The 26,001-nt window shown below is 48.1% G+C and overlaps 1 pseudogene; it reads right to left on the bottom strand.

Moving 5' to 3' along the window:
• The window catches only part of LOC143647770 (26S proteasome regulatory subunit 4-like), a 59,553-nt pseudogene that overhangs the window by 32,732 nt on the left and 820 nt on the right, over positions 1-26,001 (bottom strand).

The following is a 26,001-nucleotide window of genomic DNA, read 5'->3' as shown; positions in this document are numbered from 1 at the left end:
AAAAGTAGGACTCTTCCACCAACATGCACTTGATTGTGGGGTAAAACCACTCAGACGCTCCCAGTAGATCCCTCTCTGATCTTATGGACCAGATTTGCCTTTAATACCCGCATTCTAGGTGAGCACCTGGTATCTGCAGCCTCTGATATGAAAGGCAGTCATTACCCCCTCCTTCGCCTGACTAGCTCTTCTTCAACCTAAGCCTCTGTGTTGTCATCTATGGAATAGAGATGATAAAAGTATTCTTGCAAGGGTTTAACAGGAACTAGATGAAGTAGGGGTAAAAGGCCCCGAGCATAATGTGCAGTGCTTAGTGCCTGTGGAATAAAAGCAGACCTGCCCTCCTCTTACCTGACTGTCCACGGGGACTGCCTACTTTATGGGATGCTTCTCCTACTTGACTGAGTTGTACCAAAGAAGCCAGAACTCAAAACTCCTGCTCTACTTCCTGGGTGTTCTGTTTATGCAGCACCTTGTCTTTATTTGAGCACTGTCACCTGTGTTATATCCTTTCATCCCAAAAACCCTGTGAGGAAGCCGTTATTACCTCTTCCAAATGTGGGGATTGAGACACTGTGACAGAAAGGGTTGGGATCCCTCTTTCCCAAGAAATTTACCCATTTAGATTTTCTTAAGCCTGGAGCTGCAGGGACAATTTCTCCTTGGAGAATGAATCTACTTGTCCACAAAATCTTGCCGGGAACGATATAAGTACCCATTCTGTGGAGGGCCTCCCATTCAACTTCTAACCAGTGAATTTTTCCTGGGGATTTCTGGGAGAAATATTTCTGCGCATAGTTGCAATGACATTTATCTACAGCCTGAGCATACCGTATTACTATCTCTGTATTTTCATTTTCACACTCAATTCTCAAGCCTAGTCCATCCTCATGAAGGACTCTATTTGAATCTCTTCTGTTTCTGCTTAATCCGATAGCACAGTAGAAGTATCAAGAAAGAAGTGGAGCTGTTGGACCTAGGGCGATGCATGGTGGGATAATGCAGGGATGTGTCTCATGATCTGGCCCAGGGCAGCCCCCGGACAGAGGCTTCTCAGCTTGTTCCCAAGACCATTCAGGCATTTTCTGCTACAGTGTCTCAGGGTGTTGGAAAATTTCTCCTTTGAAGAATCAGGGATATGCAGCAGTCTTTACCTTTCCTTTATTTTGCCTTATGTGTGAGATGCACAGATCCCTCCCTGCATGGGCATTTAAAGTGCACAGAGTTTTTTGCGGGGAGGGGTGCATGGTCCAGGAAACGAGCCTGGGTCTCCTGCATGGAAGGTGAGCATTCTACCACTGAACCACCTGTGCACCCTACTACAGCAGGGTTTTGTTTTGTTGTTTGCACAAATTTTTAAATCACAGTGCATCACAATGCAAGGAATATTTGAATCAATTAAAAGATTTTTCCTCCACTTCAAAGTATCCCTCTGAATCTTCCAGGTGTCCCTAGGACATTTGTTTCCTATCCCTTTCCCATGATACTGTAGTCTTACCTTTGGGAAACATTCTTCCTTTTCAACCATGGAGAGTCTGTTGCAAAGCAGTGGTTCTCCAGCCACCAGAAAGGTATTAGGTTCTATCACTTAACATCTTGAAGAGCTGATCAGATGCAGTCTGTCTCTCTCTCTCTCTCTCCCTTTCTCTCTCTCTCCCTTTCTCTCTCTCACTGCCCCCACCCCCTACCCTGTGGGTATGTGCGTGTGTGTATGTGTGTATGTTAGTGGACAAAGGCTGTGGATTCTTTTGCCTGATGCACTCAACAACCAATAGAGAGAAAGAGTTTATTACTAGGTGACTAGTAAGAGAGCAGATGGCCTAGAGGCCTGTGTCTGTCTCCCCAAACCACAGTAATTCTGGTCGTTTTATTAAAGAAAACAATGGGCAAGGTTTAGGATAATGAGCACAATGGCCCCAGATGACATAATTAGAGGTGATCTGATTATTAAGCATGCACAGATTGATTACATGCTTTATCACAGAATATATGTAAGAGAATGGCAGGATGTGGTATGGGTGACTTGTAGGTTAAAGTCTAAGCTACTGCATATGTCAGACAGGCCCACTTTGGTTAGCTCCAGTCTCGATTATCAAGATAACTTTGAATTAGGGGTAGGTTAGTTCTGGGCTGACCCAAGACCCTTCATTAATAAACATTAGGGCCTGTCTTTTGTGCTTACAAGACTCTAAAGTTGAGAAACTGGATAATTGGGTACAAATGAAGGTTAGTCACAAGGTTTTTACAATCACAGGGCCAGAAGATAAGGGCTGTATGACTATTATCATAGATCAAGGCAGTTAGATTATAATTTAGAGAGTTCAGGTATTTCCCTCTGTCTACTCCAATATACCAAAAAGCAAAAAGGCATATCTGTATCATGATTCAGTAATCAAAATCATCTCTTAAATCCTGATTTCTCAGTTACGTGTGTATGGTGGGTTGGGGATAAGCAGTATAATGTCAAATTATTCTGTAGGAAAACTGAGAATTTTTCATTTCCTTGCATTCATTGCAGAAAAAAAAAAGCTGAAGTCCTTAGAGTGGCCAGAAGCATCCTATTGCCATTTTTATGGCATCCCACATACCTCCCCATTGTTAGTACTTAAAAGATTGCTAAGTCTCTATATATACTTGGAAGGGGTCAGAGAGGGCAGGAGGTAGAAGAGGTCCAAGTTTGTGAAAAGCTTCCCCTTCAGTCTCCAAGAAGCTTCTTGAATACTCTGCGGACACTGGGGCCCAGCCAGCCTTCTAGAACCTGTGGGTTGTATTACCAGGAAGGAAGCTATTGACAAGTGAGGATCAAACTGGCTTGGTGGGTGGTAATTGGCATTCTCCTTATACCTCAGGGTGAGGTTATCAGGGGACCATATCAGGCCTTCCTTTCATTTGATAAAAATGAAAACAATGTCCGGGAGAAACCAACCAAACAAAGTCCCTCAAAGCATATTGAAGAATGCGGAGACAAAACAATAAATAAAAACAACTCATTTCCTTTTCACAGGACTGTGGGTGAAAACCGCAAGAGGAGCAAGAAACAGCCTGATTAGGAACAAAGGTTCTCCTCCTTGTCCTGTCCTGGTCTCAGCCTGGCTGCTAACCCAGAGAGCCTGGACAGGTCACTTAACCTCTGAGGGGCTCACTATTCTCTTTTGCGGAATTAGAGGATTAAATGCAAAGACATCTTGCTGAGAGCTTTGGGGGCAAGCCGCGGTGGGGGTGCCAGTGGCAGTTAGAGGGGGAGGGTGAAAATGGGACGAGTTGTTCTTCAGCAACTCAGTTTTGTGTTTCCTTCTGCAACTTGGAGGTTCTTTTCTACTTTAACATTTGATGTATTCCTATATGTATATCAGTGCTGCATTTTAACCACAGAATAATCATTCTTAGGAAGCAGAGATTTTGGTTCTTATGTAAGCCATTTTAAGGCTCTGAAAAGAATTATTTTTTTACAGATAGAAACATAATTATTGGAAAAAGGTTAAGCCTCATAGTCTTCTCAGTACTCCTGCCATGGAAGAGACCCTTTGGTGTTAAACAATAAGTCCATTTTTTTATACTGCAAAATAGGTAAAAAGTGCCAAAAAATTAATCTGCTACTTTCTCAGACTCAACAAACGTGACTGGCAGCGCATAAAGGAGACTTTGCTGCTCAATTGATTGCAGGGGCTGCTGATCCTGGGTCTGAAATCTATAAAATATTTTTTTTTTGCACGAGCAGACACTGGGAGACGACCCCAGGTCTCCAGCATGGCAAGTGGGAACTCTGCCACTGAACCACCATGGCCCACCCTGAAATCTGTAAGTTTTTATTTCTCCACCATCCACTCTTACATCTGACAAATGAATCCAGAGAACTTGCTACCAAACTATGATGCCATCAACCACGTTGATTTCCAAGAGCTAGAAATTAGCAATTTTGAAATGTTTTGCCTAAATGCATGATGAAATAGGAAAAGCCATACTCTGGCCTAGTACTAAGACAAATAGGTTTACCATTAGTGAAACAGATGAAATGACCTTTTTATAAGTCTTTACCTAAAGCAAACAATATGTTGCCTAGAAAGCTCATAAACTGAATGTATGTTACTGTTCATGAATAGTTCATTCAGGTATAGAATTTAGGAATAATGCCCAAGATAAAAAATACTTTCCCTCCCACATTTTGCTAAAATGAACAAACCTCTGGCCCCTGACATACAGCCCCAGCCCCAGCCCGAGCCTCTGGCCCCTGATCCCCAGCCCCCAGCCCCGGGACCAGTCCCAGGGCCAGCCCCAGCCCCAGGCCCAGGCCCCAGCCCCAGCCCCAGCCCCAGCCCCAGGCCCAGGCTCAGCCTATGGCCCCTGACCCCTAGCAGCAGCCCCAGGCTCAGGCACAGTCTCTGGCCCCTGATCCCCAGCCCCCAGCCCCAGGCCCAGCTCCAGGCCAAGCCCCAGGCCCAGGCCCAACCCAAGCCCCAGCCCCAGGCTCAGCCTCTATCCCTGACCCTCAGCCCCAGCTCCAGCCCCAGTCCGAGGCCAAGCCCCAGGCCCAGCCCCAGGCCCAGACCCAGGCCTAGCCCCAGCCACAGGCCCAGGCCCAGGCCAAGGCCCAGCCCAGCCCCAGTCCTCGCCCAGGCTCTGGCCCCTGACCCCCAGCTCCAGACCCAGGCCCAGGCCCAGTTCCATCCCCAGCCCCAGCCACAGACCTAGGCCCAGGCCCAGGCCCAGGCCCAAGCCCAGCCCCAGCTCCATCCCCAGCCCCAGTCCGAGCCGCAGGCCCAGCCCCAGGCCCAGCCTCTGGTCCCGGAACCCCAGCCCCAGGCCCAGGCCCAGGCCCAGCCACAAGCCCAGGCCCAGGTCAAGGCCAAGGCCAAGGCCCAGCCCAGCCCAGCCCCAGCCGCGGTCCAGCCTCTGGCCCCTGACCCCCAGCCCCAGGACCAGGACCAGGCCCAGGCCCAGGCCCTGCCCCAACCCCAGGCCCAGCCTCTGGCCCCTGACCCCCAGCCCCAGGCCCAGCCCCAGTCCCAGCCCCAACCCCAGCCCCAGCCCCAGCCCCAGGCCCAGCCTATGGCCCCTGACCCCCAGCTCCAGGCCCAGTCCCAGGCCCAACCCCAGGCCAAACCCCAGTCCGAGCCCCAGGCCAAGCCCCAGACCCAGCCCCAGGCCCAGCCCCAGCCCCAGGCCCAGCCCCAGGCCAAGTGCCAGCCCCAGCCCCAGCCCCAGGCCCGGCCCCAGGCCCGGCCCCTGGCCTGGCCCCAGCCCCAGGCCCAGCCGCGGCACCAGACCCAGGCCCAGGCCCAGCCCCTGGCCCAGCCTCTATCCCTGACCCTCAGCCCCAGCTCCAGCCCCAGCCCCAGGCCCAGCTCCAAGCCCAGCCCCAGGCACAGCCCCAGGTCCAGCCACAGGCCCAGCCACAGGCCCAGGCCCAGGACCAGCCCAGCCGCAACCCCAGGCCCAGCCTCTGGTCCCTGACCCCCAGATCCAGGCCCAGCCACAGCCCAACCACAGACCCAGGCCCAGACCCAGCCCCAGGCCCAGCCCCAGGGCCAGGCCCAGACCCAGCCCAAGGTCCAGGCCCAGGCCCAGCCCCAGTCCCAGCCCCAGCCCCAAGCCCAGCCTCTGGCCCCTGACCCCCAGCCCCAGCCCGAGCCTCAGGCCCAGCCCCAGCCCCAGCCCCAGCCCCAGGCCCAGCCTCTATCACTGACACCTATCCCCAGGCCCAGCCCACCCACAGCCCCAGCACCAGGCCCAGGCCCAGGCCCAGGCCCAGCTCCAGCCCCAGGCCCAGCCTCTGGCCCATAACCCTCAGCCCCAGGCCCAGCCCCAGTCCCAGCCCCAGCCCCAGCCCCAGGCCCAACCCCAGCCTCAGTCCCAGCCTCAGCCTCAGTCCCAGCCCCAGGCCTAGGCCCAGCCCCAGCCCAAGCCCCAGCCCCAGGTCCACCCTCTGGCCCCTGACCCCCAGCACCAGACCCAGACCCAGCCTCAGCCCCAGCCCCAGGCCCAGCCCCAGGCCCAACCCTAGCCCCAGCCCCAGGCCCCGCCCCAGGCCCCTGACCCCAACCCCAGCCCCAGGCCCAGCCCCAGGTCAGCCCCAGCCCCAGCCCCAGCCCCAGCCCCAGCCCCAGGCCCCGCCCCAGGCCCCTGACCCCAACCCCAGCCCCAGGCCCAGCCCCAGGTCAGCCCCAGCCCCAAGCCCAGCCCCAGGCCCAGGCCCAGGCCCAGCCTCTATCCCTGACCCCCAGCCCCAGCCCCAGGCCCAGGCCCAGCCTCTATCCCTGACCCCCAGCCCCAGGCCCAGGCCCAGGTCCAGCTCCAGCCCCAGCCCCAGGCCCAGGCCCAGCCTCTGGGCCCTCAACCCCAGCCCCAGGTCCAGCCTCAGCTCCAGCCCCAGCCCCAAGCCCAGCCACAGCCCCAGGCCCAGCTCCAGGCCCAGGCCCAGGCCCAGCCCCAGCGCCAGCCCCTGGCCCAGCCTCTGGCCCCTGACCCTCAGCCCCAGGCCCAGGCCTAGCCATAGCTCCAGGCCCAGGCCCAGGCCCAGCCCCAGCGCCAGCCCCTGGCCCAGCATCTGGCCCCTGACCCTCAGCCCCAGGCCCAGGCCAAGCCCAGCCCCAGGTAAAGCCCCAGCCCCAGCCCCAGGCCCAGCCCTGGCCCCGGCCCAGGCCAAGCCCCAGCCCCAGGTAAAGCCCCAGCCCCAGCCCCAGGTAAAGCCCCAGCCCCAGCCCCAGGTAAAGCCCCAGCCCCAGGCCCAGGCCCAGGCCCAGACCCAGCCCCAGGTTCAGGCCCAGCCCCAGTCCCAGCCCCAGGCCAAGCCCCAGCCCCAGCCCCAGGCCCAGCCCCGGGCCCAGGCCCAGGCCCATCCCCAGCCCTAGCCCCAGGCCCAGCCCCAGGTTCCTGACCCCAACCGCAGTCCCAGGCCCCTGACCCCCAGCCCCAGCCCCAGGGCCAGCCCCAACCCCAGGCCCAGGCCCAGCCCCAGCCCCAGCCCCAGCCCCAGCCCAGGCCGAGCCTCTGGCCCTTGAGCCCCAGTCCCAGGCCCAGCCCCAGTCCCAGGCCCAACCCCAGGCCCAGCCTGCTTCCACTAGGCACGCGGTGCTGCAATGTCTCCAGAGCACATGGTGATACCACGTGGTGACACCATGCAGTGAGGCCAGGCAAGGAACACCTGGGGGAATTCTCCCAGGAGTTAGAAGCTTATATTAGTATGTGGAGGACAACTGTAAATCCACAAGGTCCTAAACCTGGCCACCAAACCGTCTATTTCACCTACGGCCTGAATCATGCTTTGTGATGTCTGAACTAAAACACTAAAATAGCCTTTCACTGCTTCTATCTGTGCTCCTGGACTATGGGACCCCCCAGTTCCAGAGCTTCTCCCGAATGACTCCTGCTCTTCTGTATGACCCAACATCCTCCCATCCACGGTACAATGATTCCAGAGTCTGGAGTAGGCTCACCTGCTTCTAAGGTGCATCCCTCAGGAAGGGGACATCTCACCTCCTATCCTTTCTCTCTAAACTGCCTCCCTCCCTCCTTCCTGGGGTAAGGACAGCCCTGACTGGACTGTGGGTCTGGAAGAACTGGTGGCCCAGCCGGTCTCTAAGGTCTCTCTTTCTGGAGCAGCCAGACCTCTGGACACCCCCACCTCACTCTGTACTCTGTAGGTTGCCTTCCTCTCTGCAGAGAAGCATGTGGTGGAACTTCTCCCAAGTCTGGGAAACTCTTCTGGCTCAGCACTCTCAGTAACAGGACTGGTATTTGTACTTTTTTCTGCCTGGCTCCTGTATCTATTCCTCTATTGGGTCTTAAGCCAGGAAGAGAGAAAAGCAGCATTTACTGCCCTCACTCAAAGCTCCAAGGGTCATGAAACTTATGATTCTTTGAATCTGAAAATTTAATATGATTTTTGTTGGGTCAATTATGGCATGGCCTCTTTGCCATCTCTGAGCCTTGAACTCCTTTTTAAGTCATTGCAAATGCATGTTAACATTGCTGAGGGCTGCAAGAGCTGGGCCTGTGGTGGGGAAGTGAACCACTATGAGACAGAAGAGGCTGCAGAGTCACAGATCAACTGGTGACTGAGCAAGGAAGAGAATGAAGCAGGAGAGGAGTGGGCGAGGCAGAGGGGCCCCTGCAAGAATGCAGTCACTAGCCAGGGATGGTGAGCTTGTCTCAGTGTCTGCAGAATGTTACGCATGTGCCAAGAAGGTGAGAAAATGGTAAGGGGCATACAGGAAGCACAGCCGGCCTCTGACCAGAGTCACAAGTGGTTTCTGGGGGGCCAGGCAGGTCTGCAGCCTAAAGCTTTAGCCTCAGTGCAGACAGCAATCAGGAAAAGGCAAGAGACTTAGCCAAGACTTTTCAATTATCTGCTTAGTCCTCTGAGATTGAAGATGGTGGCATGGTGAGGTGGACCTTAGTTCATCCTCCAGAGCAGCTAGTAAATGGCCAGAAACAGGACAGAACAACTGCCACTTCAGTGACTGGACATACAGCATACACCAGTCTGGATACGCTGGACTGGCTGAGACCCCACACAGAACTGTGTCCCCCAAGCCAAGAGGCCAGTGCCCCTCCTCCATGGGTATGGTGGGCTGCTTCCCCAAGGAAAGGAAACAGAATTTACCAGCAGCAGCAGCTTAGCTCAACCAAGCTCCAATTGCAGAACAAGTTCTAACTACTGAAAACAGGCCCCCAGCTTAGATAAACCTAGAATAAACTCCAAAGGAAACAGGATTTTTGCCCCATCAAGAGAGGGCAAGGCTGATGGGAAAAACATAAATAAAAACAAAAACACCAGAGGTTTTTTGAGTTGCACAGCACAAAATACGGAAAGAGGCTGGACCCCAGAAAAGGGGGCACAGAGAGCCTGGAGATACATAGAGCCACATACCAAGTTAAGCTCTTGACTGACAAACTGGGAGAGGGGAACCAGCTCTGAAAAGGCTTCTGTTTGATTGCTTTTTGTTTTATGTTGTTTACCTTACACAGCTCTTTCAATAAAACTGGAAGGACTCTCAGGCTCCAGCACTGCCCCAGGCAAGGACAGAATTAAGCTTGTCTGAGAGACAAAGTAATTAGGTGAAAGGAGTTAATTTCCTAAAGGGCTTATCTTCCCCAAGAAAAGGGGGAAGGGCCCAGCTCAAGAAGAATCCTTCCTTCAAGGATTTCAGGCACCAGGGGATGGAAAACTGAAGCAATCAAAGCCATGCTACTACCTCTCCTCTGTTTCAACCATGTCCATGTCAGGGAGTCTGTGGAATTAAGGCACCACATCACTTCACACTGGTGGAAGCTGTGTGAAAAATCAAATCACACAAGTGCCACACTGGAAGGACAGGAAAAGCACAGAATCTAGAGGCTTCATAGGAAAGTCTGACAACCTGCTGGGTCTCACCCTCAGGGAAAACTGATACTGGTGACTCTTCCTCCTGTAAATCAACAAGAAACAGAAAAACAAAAACTAAAAAATTCTGATCAGTTAAACAGAACCTGTGTCAGAGGTCTACAATAAGTCGAACAAAATGCCAAAGAACAGACAGAGAGCAAAGCTATCCAGCAAGAAAACCTAGGTAAAAGAGTGAAAACAAACTCCAGAATAAACTAATTAGGGAAATAAAGTGCCTAGATGCAGCAAAAACATAATGAGTCATACTAGGAAAATTAAAGATATAGCCCACTCAAAGGAACAAACCAACAATTCAAATGTTATACAGGAGTTAAAAACAACTAATTGAGGATGTTCAAACAGACATGGAAAATATCATTAAAAATCAAATCAACAAGTTGAGGGAGGATATAAAGAAGACACTCGGTAAACAAAAGGAACTCTAAAGTTAAAAAAATGAATGACAGAGCATATGGGAATGAAAGGCACAACTGAAGAAATGAGAAAAACAACAGAAATCTACAACAAGAGATTTGAAGAGGCAGAAGAAAGGATCAATGAGATAGATGAGTGGACATTTAAAATCCAACACACAAAAAATATATAGGGAAGAGAATGGGAAAATATGAACAGGGACACAGGGAATTTAATGACAACGTTGAACACATGAATGTACGTGTTGTGGGTGTCCAGAAGCAGAACAGAAGGAAAAGGGAGGAGAAAGGTTAATGGAGAAAATAGCCACTGAACATTTCCCATCGCTTATGAAAGACATAAAATTACAGATCCAAGAATTGCAGTGAACCCCAACAGATCCAAACACACATACTTCAAGACACTAACCAGACTATCAGATATCAAATAGAAAGATAGAATTTTCAAAGCATCAAGAGAAAAGCAGTCCATCACATACAAGGAAAGCCCAATAAGACAATGTGTAGATTTCTCAGCAGAAATCATGGAGACAAAAGGCAGTGGTATGATATATGTAAGATTCTAAAAGAGAAAAACTGCCAATGAGGAATTCCATACGCAGCAAAATTGTCCTTCAAAAATGAGGGGGAGATTGAAATATTTTCAGACAAACAACCATTAAGAGAATTTGTGATTAAGAGACTGGGTCTGTGAGAAATACTAAAGGGAGCACTTGAGGCAGATAGGAAATGGCAGGACAGAGAGGTCTAAAGAGGAGTGTAGAAATGAGATAATCAGTATAAGGTAAAAAGGAAAAACATTAAATGTGACATATAAAATCCAAAAAGACAAAATGGTAGAAGAAATTCTGCCTTTATAGTAATAACATTAAATGTTATCATTATATTGATATTTCTTTTAGTGTCCAGTACCTTAGAGCAGCAAGAAATGAAAACCTAAAATTGTGCAATTGTAACCCATACAAAAATCTGAAATCTGTTCTACAACTAATTGTTGCAAGGTACTTTGAAATTTATTGCTTTTCTAATTTGTGTTATTTTTAACAAAAAAAGAAAAGAACTATAACAGAGAAGATAGGATTTAAAAAATGAGAATAACTGCTGAATCATTATATTGGTATTTCCTTTGGTCTCCAGTGTCATGGAGTTGCTAGAAGAAAAAACGAAAAATCATGGAACTGTAACTCACACCAAACTTTTAAATCTGTTATACAACTACTTGTCAAACTGTACTAGGAAATTCATTGGTTTTTTGTATATATGTTTTATTTCACACTTAAAAAAAACATTACAAAGGCTTTAATGGATCAAACTCCCCATTCAAAAGACAGAATGGATAAAAAACAGGACCCATCTATATGCTGTCTACAAGAGATTCACTTTAGACCCAAGGATAAAAATAGGCTGAAAGTGAAAAGTTGGGAAAAGATATTTCATGCAAACAACAATCAGAAAAGAACAGGAGTAACTGCACTAATATCAAAAAAATTAGACTTCAAATGTAAAACAATTAAAAGGGGCAAAGAAGGACACACTGTATTAACAAAAAGAACAATTTAACAAGAAGACATAACTGTGGCATATTTCTCAGGGACTGGAGCCTAACCATGCTTAAAATTTTTTAATCCTTCTCTCCCTCTCTACATTCACTCTCTGCCCTCCGTACCTGTAACCCCCCTCTCTGTTCCCCCCTTCCCCCTCTTGTTGTAGACCGCCCATTTCCGTAGCTCACCACTAAACTGCAAGCCTTCCTGTTATTCTCTTCACTCCTCTATACCTAACCTAAGCCCTCAGCCTAGCAACTGCCTCCCGCCTTGTGTGATTGGCTGTCCCTTCCTGACGTGTGCGCCCAAGACTCCACCCCTCCCCGAGAGTACTTAAGCCCCACGCTTACCCCGCTCTGGGTCGTCCGAGCCCCGGGGTCTTCAGACCCCAGACGTCTCACTCCTCGGGTTCCCGGGTGGCCCATCCCGGAGTGTAACAATAAAGGCTTAAAACCCGCATCTGGCCTCAGGGAAGACTTCTCGCGACCGCCGGCTGGGGAAAGCGCCGGCTCCAGCTTACCCAGGTTAATTCCCTGCGAGCTCGCCCCAAACCCACCCAGTGTACCGGTCGCGCGGCCCGGCTGAAGCTATCAGCGGCACATAACCATCATAAATAATTATGTACTGAGCCAGAGTGCTCCAAAATACATGAGGCAATCACTGACATCACTGAAGGGACAACCTCTACCATAATAGTTGGAGATTTCAATTCCCTGCTTCATCAATATTTGGAACATCTAGACAGAGGATCAGTAAAGAAACAGAATTTGAACAATCTGATGAATGAAGTAGACTTAATAGCCATCTACAGAACATTTCACCCCACAACAGCAGGATATATACTTTTCTCAAGTGCTCATGGATCATTCTCAAGGAGAGACCATATGTTGGGTCACAAAGCAACTCTCAATAAATTTAAAAAGATTGAAATCATACAAAACACTCTCTCGGATCATAACGAAATAAAGTTAGAAATCAATGACAGGCAGAGGCCAGAAAATTCACAAATAACACACTCTTAAACAACCAGTGGGTCAAGGAAGAAATTACAGGAGAAGTCAGTAAATATCTCAAGGCAAATGAAAATGAAAATACAACATATCAAAATAAATGGGATGCCACAAAGACAGTGCTAAGAGGGAAATTTATTGCCTTAAATGCCTATATTAAAAAAGGAGAAAGAGCAAAAATTGAGGAATTAACTGTTCTCTTAGAAGAATTAAAGAAAAGCAGAAAATTAATCCCAAAGCAAACAAAAGGAAAGAAGTAATGAATATTAGAGCAGAAATAAATGAAATTGAGAATATGAAAAAATAGAGAAAATCAACAAAACCAGAAGCTGGTTGTCTGAGAAAAATCAATAAAATTGATGGACTGTTAGTGAGGTTAACAAAAAAAAGAGAGAGGATGCAAATGAATAAAATCAGAAATGGAAGAGGAGACATAACGACTGACCTTGCAGAAATAAAGGAGGTAATGAGAGGATACTATGAGCAACTTTATGCTAATAAACTAGACAATTTAGATGAAATGGACAACTTCCTAGAAAAGCATGAACAACCAACATTGACTCAAGAAGAAATAGATGACCTCAACAAACCAATCACAAGTAAAGAGATCGAATCATTCATCAAGAAACTCCCAAAAAAGAAAAGTCCAGGACCAGATGGCTTCACATGTGAATTCTACCAAATATTCAAGAAAGAATTAGTACTAATCCTGCACAAACGCTTCAAAAAATTGAAGAGGGGAGAAAGCTACCAAAGTAATTCTATGAAGCCAATATCACCCTAAGAACAAAGCCAAAGATACTACAAGAAAAGAAAATTACAGACCAATTTCTCTAAGAAATATAGGTGTAAAAATCTTCAATAAAATACTTCCAAATCAAATCCAGCAGCATATTAAAAGAATTATACACCATGACCAAGTGGGATTTATTCCAGGTATGCAAGGCTGTTTCAACATAAGAAAATCAATTAATGTAATACATCATATCAACAAATCAAAACAGAAAAACCACCTGATCATCTTGATTGATACAGAAAAGGCATTTGATAAAATTCAACATCCTTTCATGATGAAAACACTTCAAAAGATAGGAATAGAAGGGAACTTCCTCAACATGATAAAAGGAATATATGAAAAGCCCACAGCTAGCATCCTCCTCAATGGGGAAAGGCTGAAAGCTTTCCCTCTAAGATCAGGAACAAGACCAGGATGTCTACTGTCACCATTGTTAGTCAACATTGTGTTGGAAGTTCTAGCCAGAGCAATTAGACAAGAAAAAGAAATACAAAGCATCCAAATTGGAAAGGAAGAAGTAAAACTCTCATTGCTTGCAGATGATATGATACTATATGTCAAAAATTCCTCCCCCAAACAAAATCTACAGCAAAGGTACTAGGACTAATAAATGAGTACAACAAAGTGGCAGGGTACAACATCAACACCCCCAAATCAGTAGTGTTTCTATACACTAGTGATGAGTGATCTGAGGAAGAAATCAAGAAAAAACATTCATTTATAATAGCAACCAAAATAATAAAATATTTAGGAATAAATTTAACTAAGGATAAAAAAGACATATGCAAAAAAAATGATAATAAATTGCTAAAGGAAATCATGGGAGACCTAAATAAATGGAAGGGCATACCATATTCACAGATTGGAAGAATAAATATAGTTAAGATGTCAATTCTACCCAATTTGATTTATAAATTCAATGCAATACCAATTAAATTCCCTAAAACCTACTTTGCAGAAATAGAAAGAATAACTGAATTTATTTGGATGGGAAAGGTTCCCCAAATAGCTAAAAATATCTTGAGAAAGAAAAATGAAGTCAGAGGTCTCATACTACCTCACTTCAAAGCATATTACAAAGAGGTGGTTAAAACAGCATGGTACTGGCATAAAGATAGATATACTGACCGATGGAATTGAACAGAGTGTTCAGAAATAGACCCTCTCATTAATGGACAACTGATCTTTGATAAGGAAGTCAAGACAACTCACTTGGGGGAGAGCAGCTTCTTCAATAAATGGTGGTTTTGGAGAACTGGATATCCGTAGGTAAAAGAATGAAAGAGGATTCACATCTCACACCCTATAAAAATGAACTCAAAGTGCATCAAAGAATTAAACATTAGAAGTAAGAGCTTAGAACTTTTAGAAGAAAATGTAGGGAAATATAAATCATGTGATAGGAGGTAATTTCCTAGACCTTACATGCAAAACATGAACATTGAAAAAAGGAATAGATAAATGGGAACTCCTCAAAATTATACACTTTCTTGCATTAAAATTTTTCAAGAAAGTAAAAAGCCAGCTTACTGCAATGGGAGACAATATTTGGAAATCACATATCAGATAAGGATTTAGTATTCAGAATATACAACAAAATTCTTCAACTCAGCCATGAAAAGACAAAAGACTCAGTTGGAAAATGGGCAAAAGACATGAACAGACACTTTTCAGAAAAGTAAATGCAAATGGTTAAAAGGCACATGAAAAGATGCTCAATTTCACTGGCTATTAGGTAAATGCAAATAAAAACCATAATGAGATATCACCTCACATCCACTAGAATGGCCACTGTGGTAATTAGATTCAGTTGTCAACTTGGCCATGTGAAGACACCTAGTTCTGTTGCTGTGGACATGAGCCAATGATATGTGATGCTCATCTGTTGCTGATTACATCCGCAGTTGGCTAGGAGGCATGCCTGCTGCAATGAATGACATTTGACTTAATTGGCTGGTGCTTAAATGAGAGAGCTCAATATAGTACAGCCCAAACAGTTCAGCATACTTCATCTCAGCACTCACAGCTCAGCCCAGGCCTTTGGAGATGCAGAAAGGAATCACCCCGGGGAAAGTTGTTGGAACCCAGAGGCCTGGAGAGAAGGCCAGCAGAGATCACCCTGAGCCTTCCCATGTAAGAAAGAACCTCATATGAAAGTTATCTGCCTTTCCTCTGAAGAACTAACAAAATAAATCCCCTTTTATTAAAAGACAATCCATCTCTGGTATGCTACATTCCAGCAGCTAGCAAACTAGAACAGCCATTATAAAAAAACAAAAAACATAAAAGGACACGTGCTGGAGAGGATGTGGAGAAAGAGATATACTTATCCATTGTTGGTGGGAATGTCAAATGGTACAACTGCTGTGGAAGGCAGTTTGGTGGTTCCTCAGGAAGCTAAGTATAGAATTGCCATATGATCTGGCAATACCATTGCTAGGTATCTATTCAGAGGGCATGAGGGCAAGGACACAAATGGACATTTGCACACCAATGTTTATAGCAGCATTATTTACAATTGCCAAGAGATGGAAACAGCCCAAATGTCCATCAATGGATGAGTGGCTAAACAAGCTGTGGTTATCCATAAGATTGGCATATTCCATAGCTGTAAGACAGAATAAAATCATGAAGCATGTAACAACCTGATGAATCTTGAGAACATTATGCTGAGTGAAATTAGCCAGTAAAAAAAGGACAAATATTGTATGGTCTCACTAATGTAAATAACCTTAATGAGTGAACTTAAGGAGAGTTGAAGATAAGCACAGAGGTTACCAGGAGATAAAAACAGGGTAGGGATTGGACAATTGGTGCTGAAGGGATACAGACTGTGCAACAGAACTGATTATAAAAATTCAGAAATGGATAGCACAATACTACCTGACAGCAGCACAGTAATACAAGTTCTGACTGAAGCTGAATGTGAGTATGATTGAGGGAGAAGGGCTGGGAGTATGTGTGAATCCAGAAGGAAAGACAGAGGATAACAAGAGATGGTATAACTTTGGAATACCTACAGTGTACAATTATGGGGATTAAATGTACAAATAAAACATTTTTGAAAAAAAGTCACAGTGGCACCTGGTTGGAGAGGGGGTGCTGAGGATGCCGGGCACCCTGGGTTGCAGCATGGGGGGATACACGCCCAGCAGGCCTGCTCTCTGCTCTGACAAAGATCAACAAAGCCCCACTGGAATCTGCCCCTGTGCCCCTCCCACTGGCCCATTTGGTGCCCCTTTATCCTGCTGTATTTTTCCCACAGTATCTAGGACCTTTTGACACCCTCTTTCCACCACCCCATGTTCTGTCCCTTTTAGTCGCTGATTCATCCCAGGTGCCTTGGCCAAGGCCTCAAGCAAGGTAGGAGATCCATCCCTATTTGTAACAAAAAGGAAGGAACCAACATGAGATATGCAAGGCAGGGGGAGGTGTGGACTTGGCCCAGATGCTCAGCATTGCAGAGGGAGGGCCCAAGGGAAAGCACAGGGCAGGTCGGGGCTGGCACAGGAAGGTCCACACAGTACAGTCCTGGGTGGGCAATGGTGAAGTAGTGGATGCCAAGAAATGCCCCAGTCAAGTCCGTCTTGATGCAAATAATTCTGGCCACAGAGTGAGCTTGTGGACATGCATGATTGCATGTGCAGTGTGTGTACATGTGTGCAAATAAAGTTTCATACATGCATTTGTGCATGTGTGTCTCTGTATGTATGTGTTCATATGTGCACATGTGGGGTGTTTGTGCAGGTATGAAAGTCTATGTTCACACATGCATTTGTGGGAGTGTACTGCTGCACATGTGAGTGTGTGTTCATGCATACATGGGTGTGCTGTTGCACATGTGTGCTCACACATGCATATGTGGGAGTGTGCTGTTGCACATGTTACTGTGTGTGTTCACACATGCATATGTGAGAGTGTGCTTCTGCTTGTGTGTATGACCGGAGGGAATCAGGAAAGTGCCTTTTGGTCTGTATTAGGGAATCTGCAGAGAGGGTGTGTCGGAGGGACTGGAGTCAGGCTCATTCTTAGCAAAACTTCGAAGAAATCCTGATTCTGGGATGACGCTCCCAGACTGTGCGATTGCCATGGTGCCCCCTCTGGGATTTAACCCCCTCTTCCTCTTCGGGCACTGACTTTACCCATTGCACTCTCTTCTGAGTCAGCGTGCTGGCTGGCCCTGCCTCGGGGTGTTTGCACTGGCTGTACCTGCTCAGCCAGGTCCCTCTGCCCTCAGGCCTAGGCTAAAATGCCACCTTCTCAGAGATTCTCTCCAGCACCCACCCGAGAGCACCAGGCCTCCCCCCATGCACCCCAGTCAACCCCAGACAATCTCTTTCCATCCTGGATTTAGTTCCTTAGCTCTTTCTGGAATTTTCTTGCTCAATTCTTTGCAAAACCCTTCTAGTCTCTCTCCTGCAATAAGTTGCTTGAGGGCAGGGACCTAGTCTGCCTTTTGTTTTTCTTAATCACTGAAGCCGAAGTTCCTACATCAGTGTCTGCAATATAACAGGCAACCAAAACTCATGGGAGAGAGTGAGGAAGGGCAGGAGGGAGGGAGAAGAATCTAGTGAACAAGCTTGTCAGTGGTTCAGAGAGACATGAATAAATAAGAAAGCCCTGTTCCTCAGCACCAGCTGCTTTCAAGCAGGAATCTGGATTCTGTCTGCTTTTCCCTATTCAGACCATCACCACCCCCTGCCCAGCCCCACCTGAGCCTCTTAAATGAGGAGATGCAGCTGGAAATGAAGCTCAGCCCGCACCCCCCACGTGGCTCATCTGCACCCCCCAGGGGCTTGGCTGCACCTCCCAGGGGTTTGGCTGCCCCCCCTCCACAGGGCTCAGCTTCACCCCCCAGGAGTTCGGCTGCACCCCCCATGGGGCTCGGCTGCAACCCCCACACAGCTTAGCTGCATCCCCCACAAGGCTCCTGTTCAAGGTCGTGGTCCCTCTTCACCCATCGAAAAGTCAGGGAGGGAGCAGGGCAGGGGGCAGGGGCACTCACAGCTGAGCCCATAGGCAGGTACTGGGAGTGGGGTGTTGGGTGTTAGGGCTCCCCATGAGCAGGGCAGAGCCTGGTGCCCCTTTCAGAGAGCTCACACCCAGCCAGGAGCATACAGGCTTCCACTGCAGAGGCTGAGAACACACCCTTGGCCTCCTTTCCCCCTCCTCTCCTTTTAAGGTGGCTCAGCCCCCTTCAGAGAGCCTCAGGAAGCATGGGGCCATGTGCCCGCTGTGCCAACTAACTTCAGTTACTAAACCTCTCTGAGCCCTGGTTTTCCCAGTTCCCCTGCTGTAAAATAGGGTAACATCAGCATCCACCTCTCCGGGTCAGGGGGTTCTTCCTGGAGAAATCTCATGGGTTGTGGGCACCTGAAGGCCGGTGAAATGTGCCCAGCCCTGGGTGCATCACAGCTTATGGAAAGACTGACTGGAAATTTAGATACTGTTACAATTCTTAATGCAAGAAATGTAAATGGCACAGTGAAGTCTCAACTATTGTAATCATGGAAATAAACATATCCCCTTAGGTCATCAGTAAACTGATTGAGTGGCTCCCTACTGGGTGAAAGCACAGCTAGAGGAGGGTAATTAAGGAGAGATAAGCAAACATCCCCCTACCAGCTGGGCCTAAATCATTGTTTCAAACACTTTTGAAAAACACTCCAACATACAGTTACAAATGCTCTTCACTTACATGGAAACCTAATGAGTCACACACTGTCAGAAACGTGCACTCACAGACACAGCATGGAGAGGAAAGTGTCAGCATGCACTTAGGACCCTCATTAGCTACTCATACCCTCCTGTCCAGCCCCCTGGCCCCTATTTCAGTGAGTCCACTGTGCTGGCCCCACGGCCTGTGAGGTGAGTGTGAGCAGCTGTCTGAGAAACCCAGTCCAGGTTCAGGAGAGCCAGATGGTCCTGCCGACCCGTTCCAGCTGCACACCAGGCACTTCCACCTGTCCATGCTGACTGAGAGCATGGACTGCCCAGGAGCAGCAGGAAAGCTTGGTGTGTGGGTCACACTCACTGCCTGCCACATCCGCAGGAGCTGGTGTCCACACAACTGCCAGCCTCACATGCACAGAACCTGCTCACTACACAGCCTCAGGCTCACCTCTGCTCACACTCAGCTGCCAGCCTCACATACACAGCGCCTACTCACAGCCTCAGGCTCACCTCCATTCACACTCAGCCACCAGCCTTACACACATAGCACCTGCTCACTACACAGCCTCAGGCTCACCTCTGCTCACAGCTCATTGTAGTATTTTTCCCAGTCCGAAATAAAATCCCCCTCTCTGTGCTATAGTCCTTATTCTTAAAGTCCACTTTCTGCTGAATATTAATCTCTGTTCTAGTCTGTCTTAATAGTATAGATTAATAACTAATATTAATCAAATGTTTACAAACTTATCTACCTTTAAAATACCGTATCATGTAAATGTTACGATGTCCCACATATCTGCAATCCCCCCCGCTTCAGGTCTCTGATCAAACATCACTTCCTGGGGAACCGCATGCTTTAGACCCTCAGCCCCTCACACCGATACATTCCCCCACAGCACTCATCACCTGGCCGATTATATTCGCTCATTTGACTTCCACCACTCTGATACAAGATTCGCTCATTTGACTTCCACCACTCTGATACAAGTTCCATGAGGCAGGGATCCATCTGCTTTGGTTACTGATGAATACCCAACACTGAACAATGCCAGGCTCATAGTTGACTTTAAACAGGTATTTATTGGATGAAGGAATCTACTTTTGTAGATAAGAAGCTGATGCCCTGAAAGTTCAGTCGCCATTTGGATGCCACAAGTACCTTAAGTAACAGAACTTAGATTTCCCCCCAAGTATAAGAGATCTGAAATGCCAAGGTTTGTTCTTCCTACCCATTTACCAGTTAAAAAAAGAAACAAATGGATAAACTCCACCGCCATCACCCACAGGACCATCCATTTTAGTGACCTTGTCCGAGGTCCACTTGCCTCCCCTTGCCATGAGGCCCCATGCCAGTCTCCCTCTGCTGCCCTCCCCTGTGTGCCAACTCTTCCGTGGGTCCACTCCTCTGTGGGCACACTCCCCCACATGCCCACTCCCCTGAGGGCACACTCCCCCATGTGCCACTTCCCGGTGTGCCCACTCCCCTGTGGGCACACTCCCCTGCGGACACACTTCCCTGCGGACACACTCCCCCACATGCCCACTCCCCCATGGGCACACTCTCTCACGGGTACACTCCCCTGCCTGCCCACTCCCCTGTGGGCACACTCCCCTGCAGGCACACACCTACCTGCCAGTGGTGCGGTAAGCAGTGATTCTGTGTCTAGGACCCCACCCAGAGGCCCCTCTGCCTGCACACCTCCCCCACCTGAGCATGGCTGTTAGCCCAGTCTTTGTTCAGCATCACAGCCTTGGGAAGACCTCCTCCAGTCGTGCTGGAGATGCCAACCCAATACCCACCCTGAATCCAGTCCTTGCCAGTTGGCAGGAACTGACTCTGTACATCTTTTTCCAAGTTCACTGATGCACACTGATGTGTGAAATCAGTCATAGTGGGGGTGTCTACACTGCAGAAATCAGCCAGCCCCACCGCCAGAGTGTCTGTGCTTTCACCAGGACTTGGACTGTCCCCACACTCGCCACTCCCTACACCCTAACCTGGCTTTACATTTTTCATTGGCATAACCTGAAATGCTGTCATTTTGACACCCTTCCCTCCTCCTCCACTGGGCTAAGTAACCCAGGAGGACAGAGACCTTGACTTCTTCTCCACTCTATCTCCAGTGCCTAAGTGTACAGTGGATATTTAAATCATCCATCATCTAATGTTTTCTGGGCACAGAGCCTGTGGCTTGCACTACATATTCTGTATTCCATTTGCATGAATTTTCTCATTTGATCCTCATGACTATTATCTTTCTACCCTTACATGAAAGGAAATTAAGGATAGGTGAGTTTTAAAAACAAAATGCCTTTCTCAGGGACTCCGCACTGTAAGTGGCCAGTGACCTCCGAGGGCTGGATGCAGCCCATGTCAGTGGTACCTGGCAAGCAGCACTTTGCACCCACAGCCTCTGAGCCTGCACACGCCTGGGACAGAGCCGAGGCCAGGGTCCCCGTGTCCCCTAGTGCTGTGGTGACATGGGGAAGCAGGTTCACGGCAGTAGTTCTGCTTTGCAGTATTTTGCAGAGTGGCTATCAAAGCTATGTTTATATTTGTCAGATTAGCTGTTATGATTTTATTTTTGAAAAATATACTTGGCTTATTCTAGCTGGGGATTTGGCAGAATGAATGAATGAATGAACAACTCATGATATTTCTAGACAAGCTATTTTAACATAAAATGCCTTTCCTTGTGCTCCTCTCGCTGTAAGAATCAATGAGGTAAGTTGCAAACATCGTTGTACTTTCCAAACTGAATGAAGAATAGGGAGAAAATAAGACTACAAAAATGAAACTGAAAAGATCCCCAAGATGGCCTTGAATGGCAGCTGAATCTCAAATGCTTCTGCTGGATTTCCTGTGACAACTCAGAGCTGATTCCATCCACATTAATTTGGGGGGGAGGGGAGTGAGCATATCATTTAGAAACAAACAAAAATAAATCTTGGTCTTGAGTGGCAAATGTCAGAACATATTGGTGCACTCTCTGAGCCTGCCCCCCAGGAAATCTGTAAGAGAAGATAAGACGGCCTCTTTGTTCTTCAACCCTCTCACCAAATGTCTTGAGTGCTTTTACATATTTTTGGAGGAAGGCAAAATTAAGAAACTTATTCTCTTCATTAAGCATTTCAGGCTTATGCTAAATGCATTTCTTAGCCTCTGCAGAGTCTGAAGTGCAGTTTGTCTAATTCTGACACAGTTGGTGGCCATGCCCCTGCTTCTAACTCATTCTGCAGAGAGGACTCAGCACACAGGGACCTAGAAGTCTTGATTCTGCCCTGCAGAGTTACCAGAACCCTCAACAAGGACAGCTGCCAGCTGCCAGCTCCCTCCTCTGCTGTTTGTCTGCACAGGGAACAGCAACTGGAAGTGCAGGGCTGGGAAGACAAAGTGGAGAAGGGACTCTAAGCGGGAATGTCTTGGGTGGCTGCATCTAGGGAGTGGGCTGGAAATGGGAAGGAATACTCACAGATTTTCCTGAAAGGTCAGCACTGCAGGGTTTTGGTGCTCCATGTAAAAGAAGGCCTCAGAAAACCTTCGGACCTGAGGGATAAAACCGTGCAAATTGTGAAACCCCTTGGGTGGGTATTATCACCACTTCTTTAAAAGAAATTGAGGTTCAAAGAGGCAAGAGTTATGTCCTAATAGGAACAGGACTTTGGCCACAGCCCAGAGCTTCTGGAACAATGGTCTTTCTACCCTTCCACCAGCTTCCCTCGCTCATGTGGCTCTGAGCAGCCATCTAACGCATGCTTATGAACTCATGCCTGCACTGCTTGCTATCATTTTTATGTTTGGTCTTATTTATTCTAGCAGAAGTTAAGCCCCTTGCAAACAAGGACTGTAAATAAATGCAAAAGAAACAAAATGTGCAAAGCTGGTCATTTAAATGTGTTCCTTGGGCACTTGTAGATGTTGGTACTCAGACAGTTGAATCTTTTGCTCCGGTTGAGAAGATCAATACATCTTATCAGGCACGGAAGCCTGTGACTCTAAATCCACCCACATACACCCAAGCTGGTGGTAAAGAAAGACACTAAGAATGAGGTCTTACATTCGAAAATACTTTAAAAGAAACTTTTCAAAGAGTCTGCTATCATCTGAGGTGGTCAAGAAAGGTACTTCCCGAATGGGAGAGCAGAGCTTCAGAAGGTTAAATGAGCTCAGAAAGTCACACGCGAAGTCCAAGGTGGAGCCCAGACCAGCACTCAGATCTATAGAGGCAAGCGGGTTCTTCTGCCTGATAAACTGCCTTTCCTAATGCTTCCTTGAGAGGGCACTGACACAACATTGTGGCACTGGTGCCCTGTGGCAGCTTACCTGCAATGTGTGATGTCCCTGGGTGAGATAAGTGGTCACATGGGAGTACAGAGTGACCGTGTCCAGGAACTGGGTCCAAAGGGCCATCAGGTGGGAGGTAAGCCAGGCGAGATCCTTACTTATCTGCTCAGCTATTTTCTCTGGATTGTTCAACATCTGGAGAAATAAAAAGGTAGTGGTCAATGCCCCCACTCCATTACATTGCTGCAGCCTTCTTCCTGAAGGCTTGGCTGGCTTCTCTGTTCCTCATGATCCTCTCTCCTTTCTCTGTGTATCTGTGAAATTATATCTCACAGCTCTACAGTATTGTTTTATCATATCACTCTTTATCTGGGAGTTGAAGCATCCATGGTGGTAATAAAGTATTTAGACAGTTCTTCACTGTCCACATAACATCTGAAGAGCTTAGTCTTGACTGCAAGGACCTCTGCTATGTGGACAGCGAGCTGGCATTCAAGCAGCATTTATCAAGCCTAATGTTTAAATGAACATCATCCAATGTGGGTGCTTGGAATAAACAGACACACAGAGATGCATAAAGGAGGGGCTCTGTCTTCCTGGAGCTTCCTGCAGGGGGAAGATAGGAAAGTGGGTGACAAAAGTGCCATGGAGCCCTCTCTCATGGATAAGGGAGCATGGGCATATAATGCAGGCCTTGAAAACTGCAGCTCTTCCTTTCTTTGCCCTGTGCCTCAGATTCCCCACCTGTAAAATGGGCATGCAAAGCAAATATCTGCTTTTTGAATGCAACAACCCAGATGAGGATGCTATCTTGAAACACTGGATATTCTTGTTGCTGTTCTCCAAAGACCTGATGCTAGCTGAAGGTATGACCAGTGAGCTGAGGGTTCTAAGAGTAAAAAAATGAGAGAAGGGAAAAAAATGCCCACTAATCCTCTCTAAATGTTGGCTGTTGCTGCTTTGCAACTATTGGCTAGCTCCCAGGTGCAGGCTATTCTTCAGCTGTAGCATCCTGGAGCTGCTTCTTCCAAGAGGTAATGACACTGACAACTACCCTGGCTGCAAAGCTTCAGAATGTGCAAACAGCCTTATTTCCCACCCTGACTCAATAGGGGGTGGGGCTCAAATAGTGAATACCTACCCCTGGCTCAGTCTCATAACACACCATGGCTGTAAGTGTTAAAGAGCAGAGAAACAAGGTCAGGGCTGAGACAGCTGGGGACTTGGTCACTAGAAAACCTCAGGGCTAGATGGTAAGGTTTTGGGATAGACTAGAGTGGGGCAGAGTATTTATACTCCAATCAACACCCACTGTGCCAGTGTGAAAGCTTTATGTACCCCAGAAAAGCCATGTTTTTACCCTGCATCAATTTTGTGGGAGCAGCCTTTTCTTTTAATCCTCTATGTACAAAATTCAGTACGATAGGTTGGAAATTTCCTATTAGATTCTCTCCCCTGAGATTGTGACACACCCAGTTGTGGGTGTGACCTTTGATTAGATGGAGATGTGACCCCACCCGCTCCAGAGGGTCTAGATGAGATTACTAGAGCCCTTTAAAAGAGGAAGCATAGGGGAGAGAAAGTCAGAAAGGACAGAAAGGACAGAATTGACAGATGCTACAGAAGTCTCAGAGCCGACACAGATGCGGACATGTGGGGGACAGAGACATGGATGTGTGGAGATGCTTGGAGCCCAGCAGATGTTGCCATGAGATGTTAAACATGCCAGAGCTTGGAAAGAGTCAATGGAAGCCAAGAGATTAAAGCCAGTACCAGAGAGGCAAAGTGAGGAACCCCCACAGGAACAGAGACTAAAAGCAACAGAGCCCAGGAGCAAGGGACCAGCAGATGCCAGCCACGTGACTGTCCAGCTGACAGAGCTGTTTCTTACCCATCGGACTTCCTTGAGTGAGGGTAACCACTTGTGGGTGCCTTAATTTGGACACTTTCACTTCCTTAGAACAGTAAACTTGTAACTTATTAAATTCCTTTGTAAAAGCCATCCCAGTCTTGGTGTATTACATTCTGGCAGCTGGAAAACTAACACACAGTCCAACACACTTCCAGTCTAGCCTCTGCTCTGTCCTTCCTGGTGCAATGCACACCCCCTGCCCCAGTCGCACTTACCTGCAGGCCTGGGACACCTGGCTGTTTCCAACCCCAGGCCCTTGACCAGGCTGCACCCTTGCTTTGGAATGCCTTCTCCTCTATCCTTCTCCTCACCACCTTGGACCAGTCTGTCCTCTGCCAAGTAACCCTTTAAGGAGTCAACACAGTGTCACCTTGTTTCTGATGACCAATGACACTTCCAGTCTGCTCCAGTGCACAGCTGACCTCCGTGTCCTTGGAGTCCAGTTGTGCGGTACAGACCCTCTGGGAGCCCTCCAACTGGACATTGCAGGCTTTACTCCCCAGTTGCTCTGTGATCGCATGTGGCACTTCTGCCTTCTGGACCCCCCACCACCACAGCAAGGCCCGGACAGGTGAGCCTAAGGGCAGCCCCAGAGCCGGAGGACAGTGCAATGCCCTCAGTGAACATGCCTTTGGGAGAATTATGCTTTAATTCCCAGTTTATAGTAGACATGGCTCCAAACAATTCCAGAAGCTTCTAACTAAGCCACAGAAGGACTCTCCTCCCTTCAAGGATGCCTGGGCCTGTGCAATTCCAGACAAGGCCTGGAGGGCTTCTCCTGCAGGCCCATGGGGGGGCCTCCGGTACGACGAGGGGGGTTTGGGCCAGAGGCCTCTGGTGAGACCCCCGAGGAGATGCTCAGCCACTCCTACCCCTGCGACAACTCTTCCCCGCCACGCCAACCCCCGGCCCACTGCCTATTTTGCCCTGGGAGTTGCTGACCTCTGGGGAGGAAAAGCAAAGTAAGACTCCGGTAAGAGGCT

Source organism: Tamandua tetradactyla, chromosome 10 (genome assembly GCF_023851605.1).
Source record: "Tamandua tetradactyla isolate mTamTet1 chromosome 10, mTamTet1.pri, whole genome shotgun sequence".
Classification (NCBI taxonomy): Eukaryota; Metazoa; Chordata; class Mammalia; order Pilosa; family Myrmecophagidae; genus Tamandua; species Tamandua tetradactyla.
Note: the sequence above shows the minus strand (reverse complement) of the source record. Positions and strands in the feature narration are given on the sequence as shown.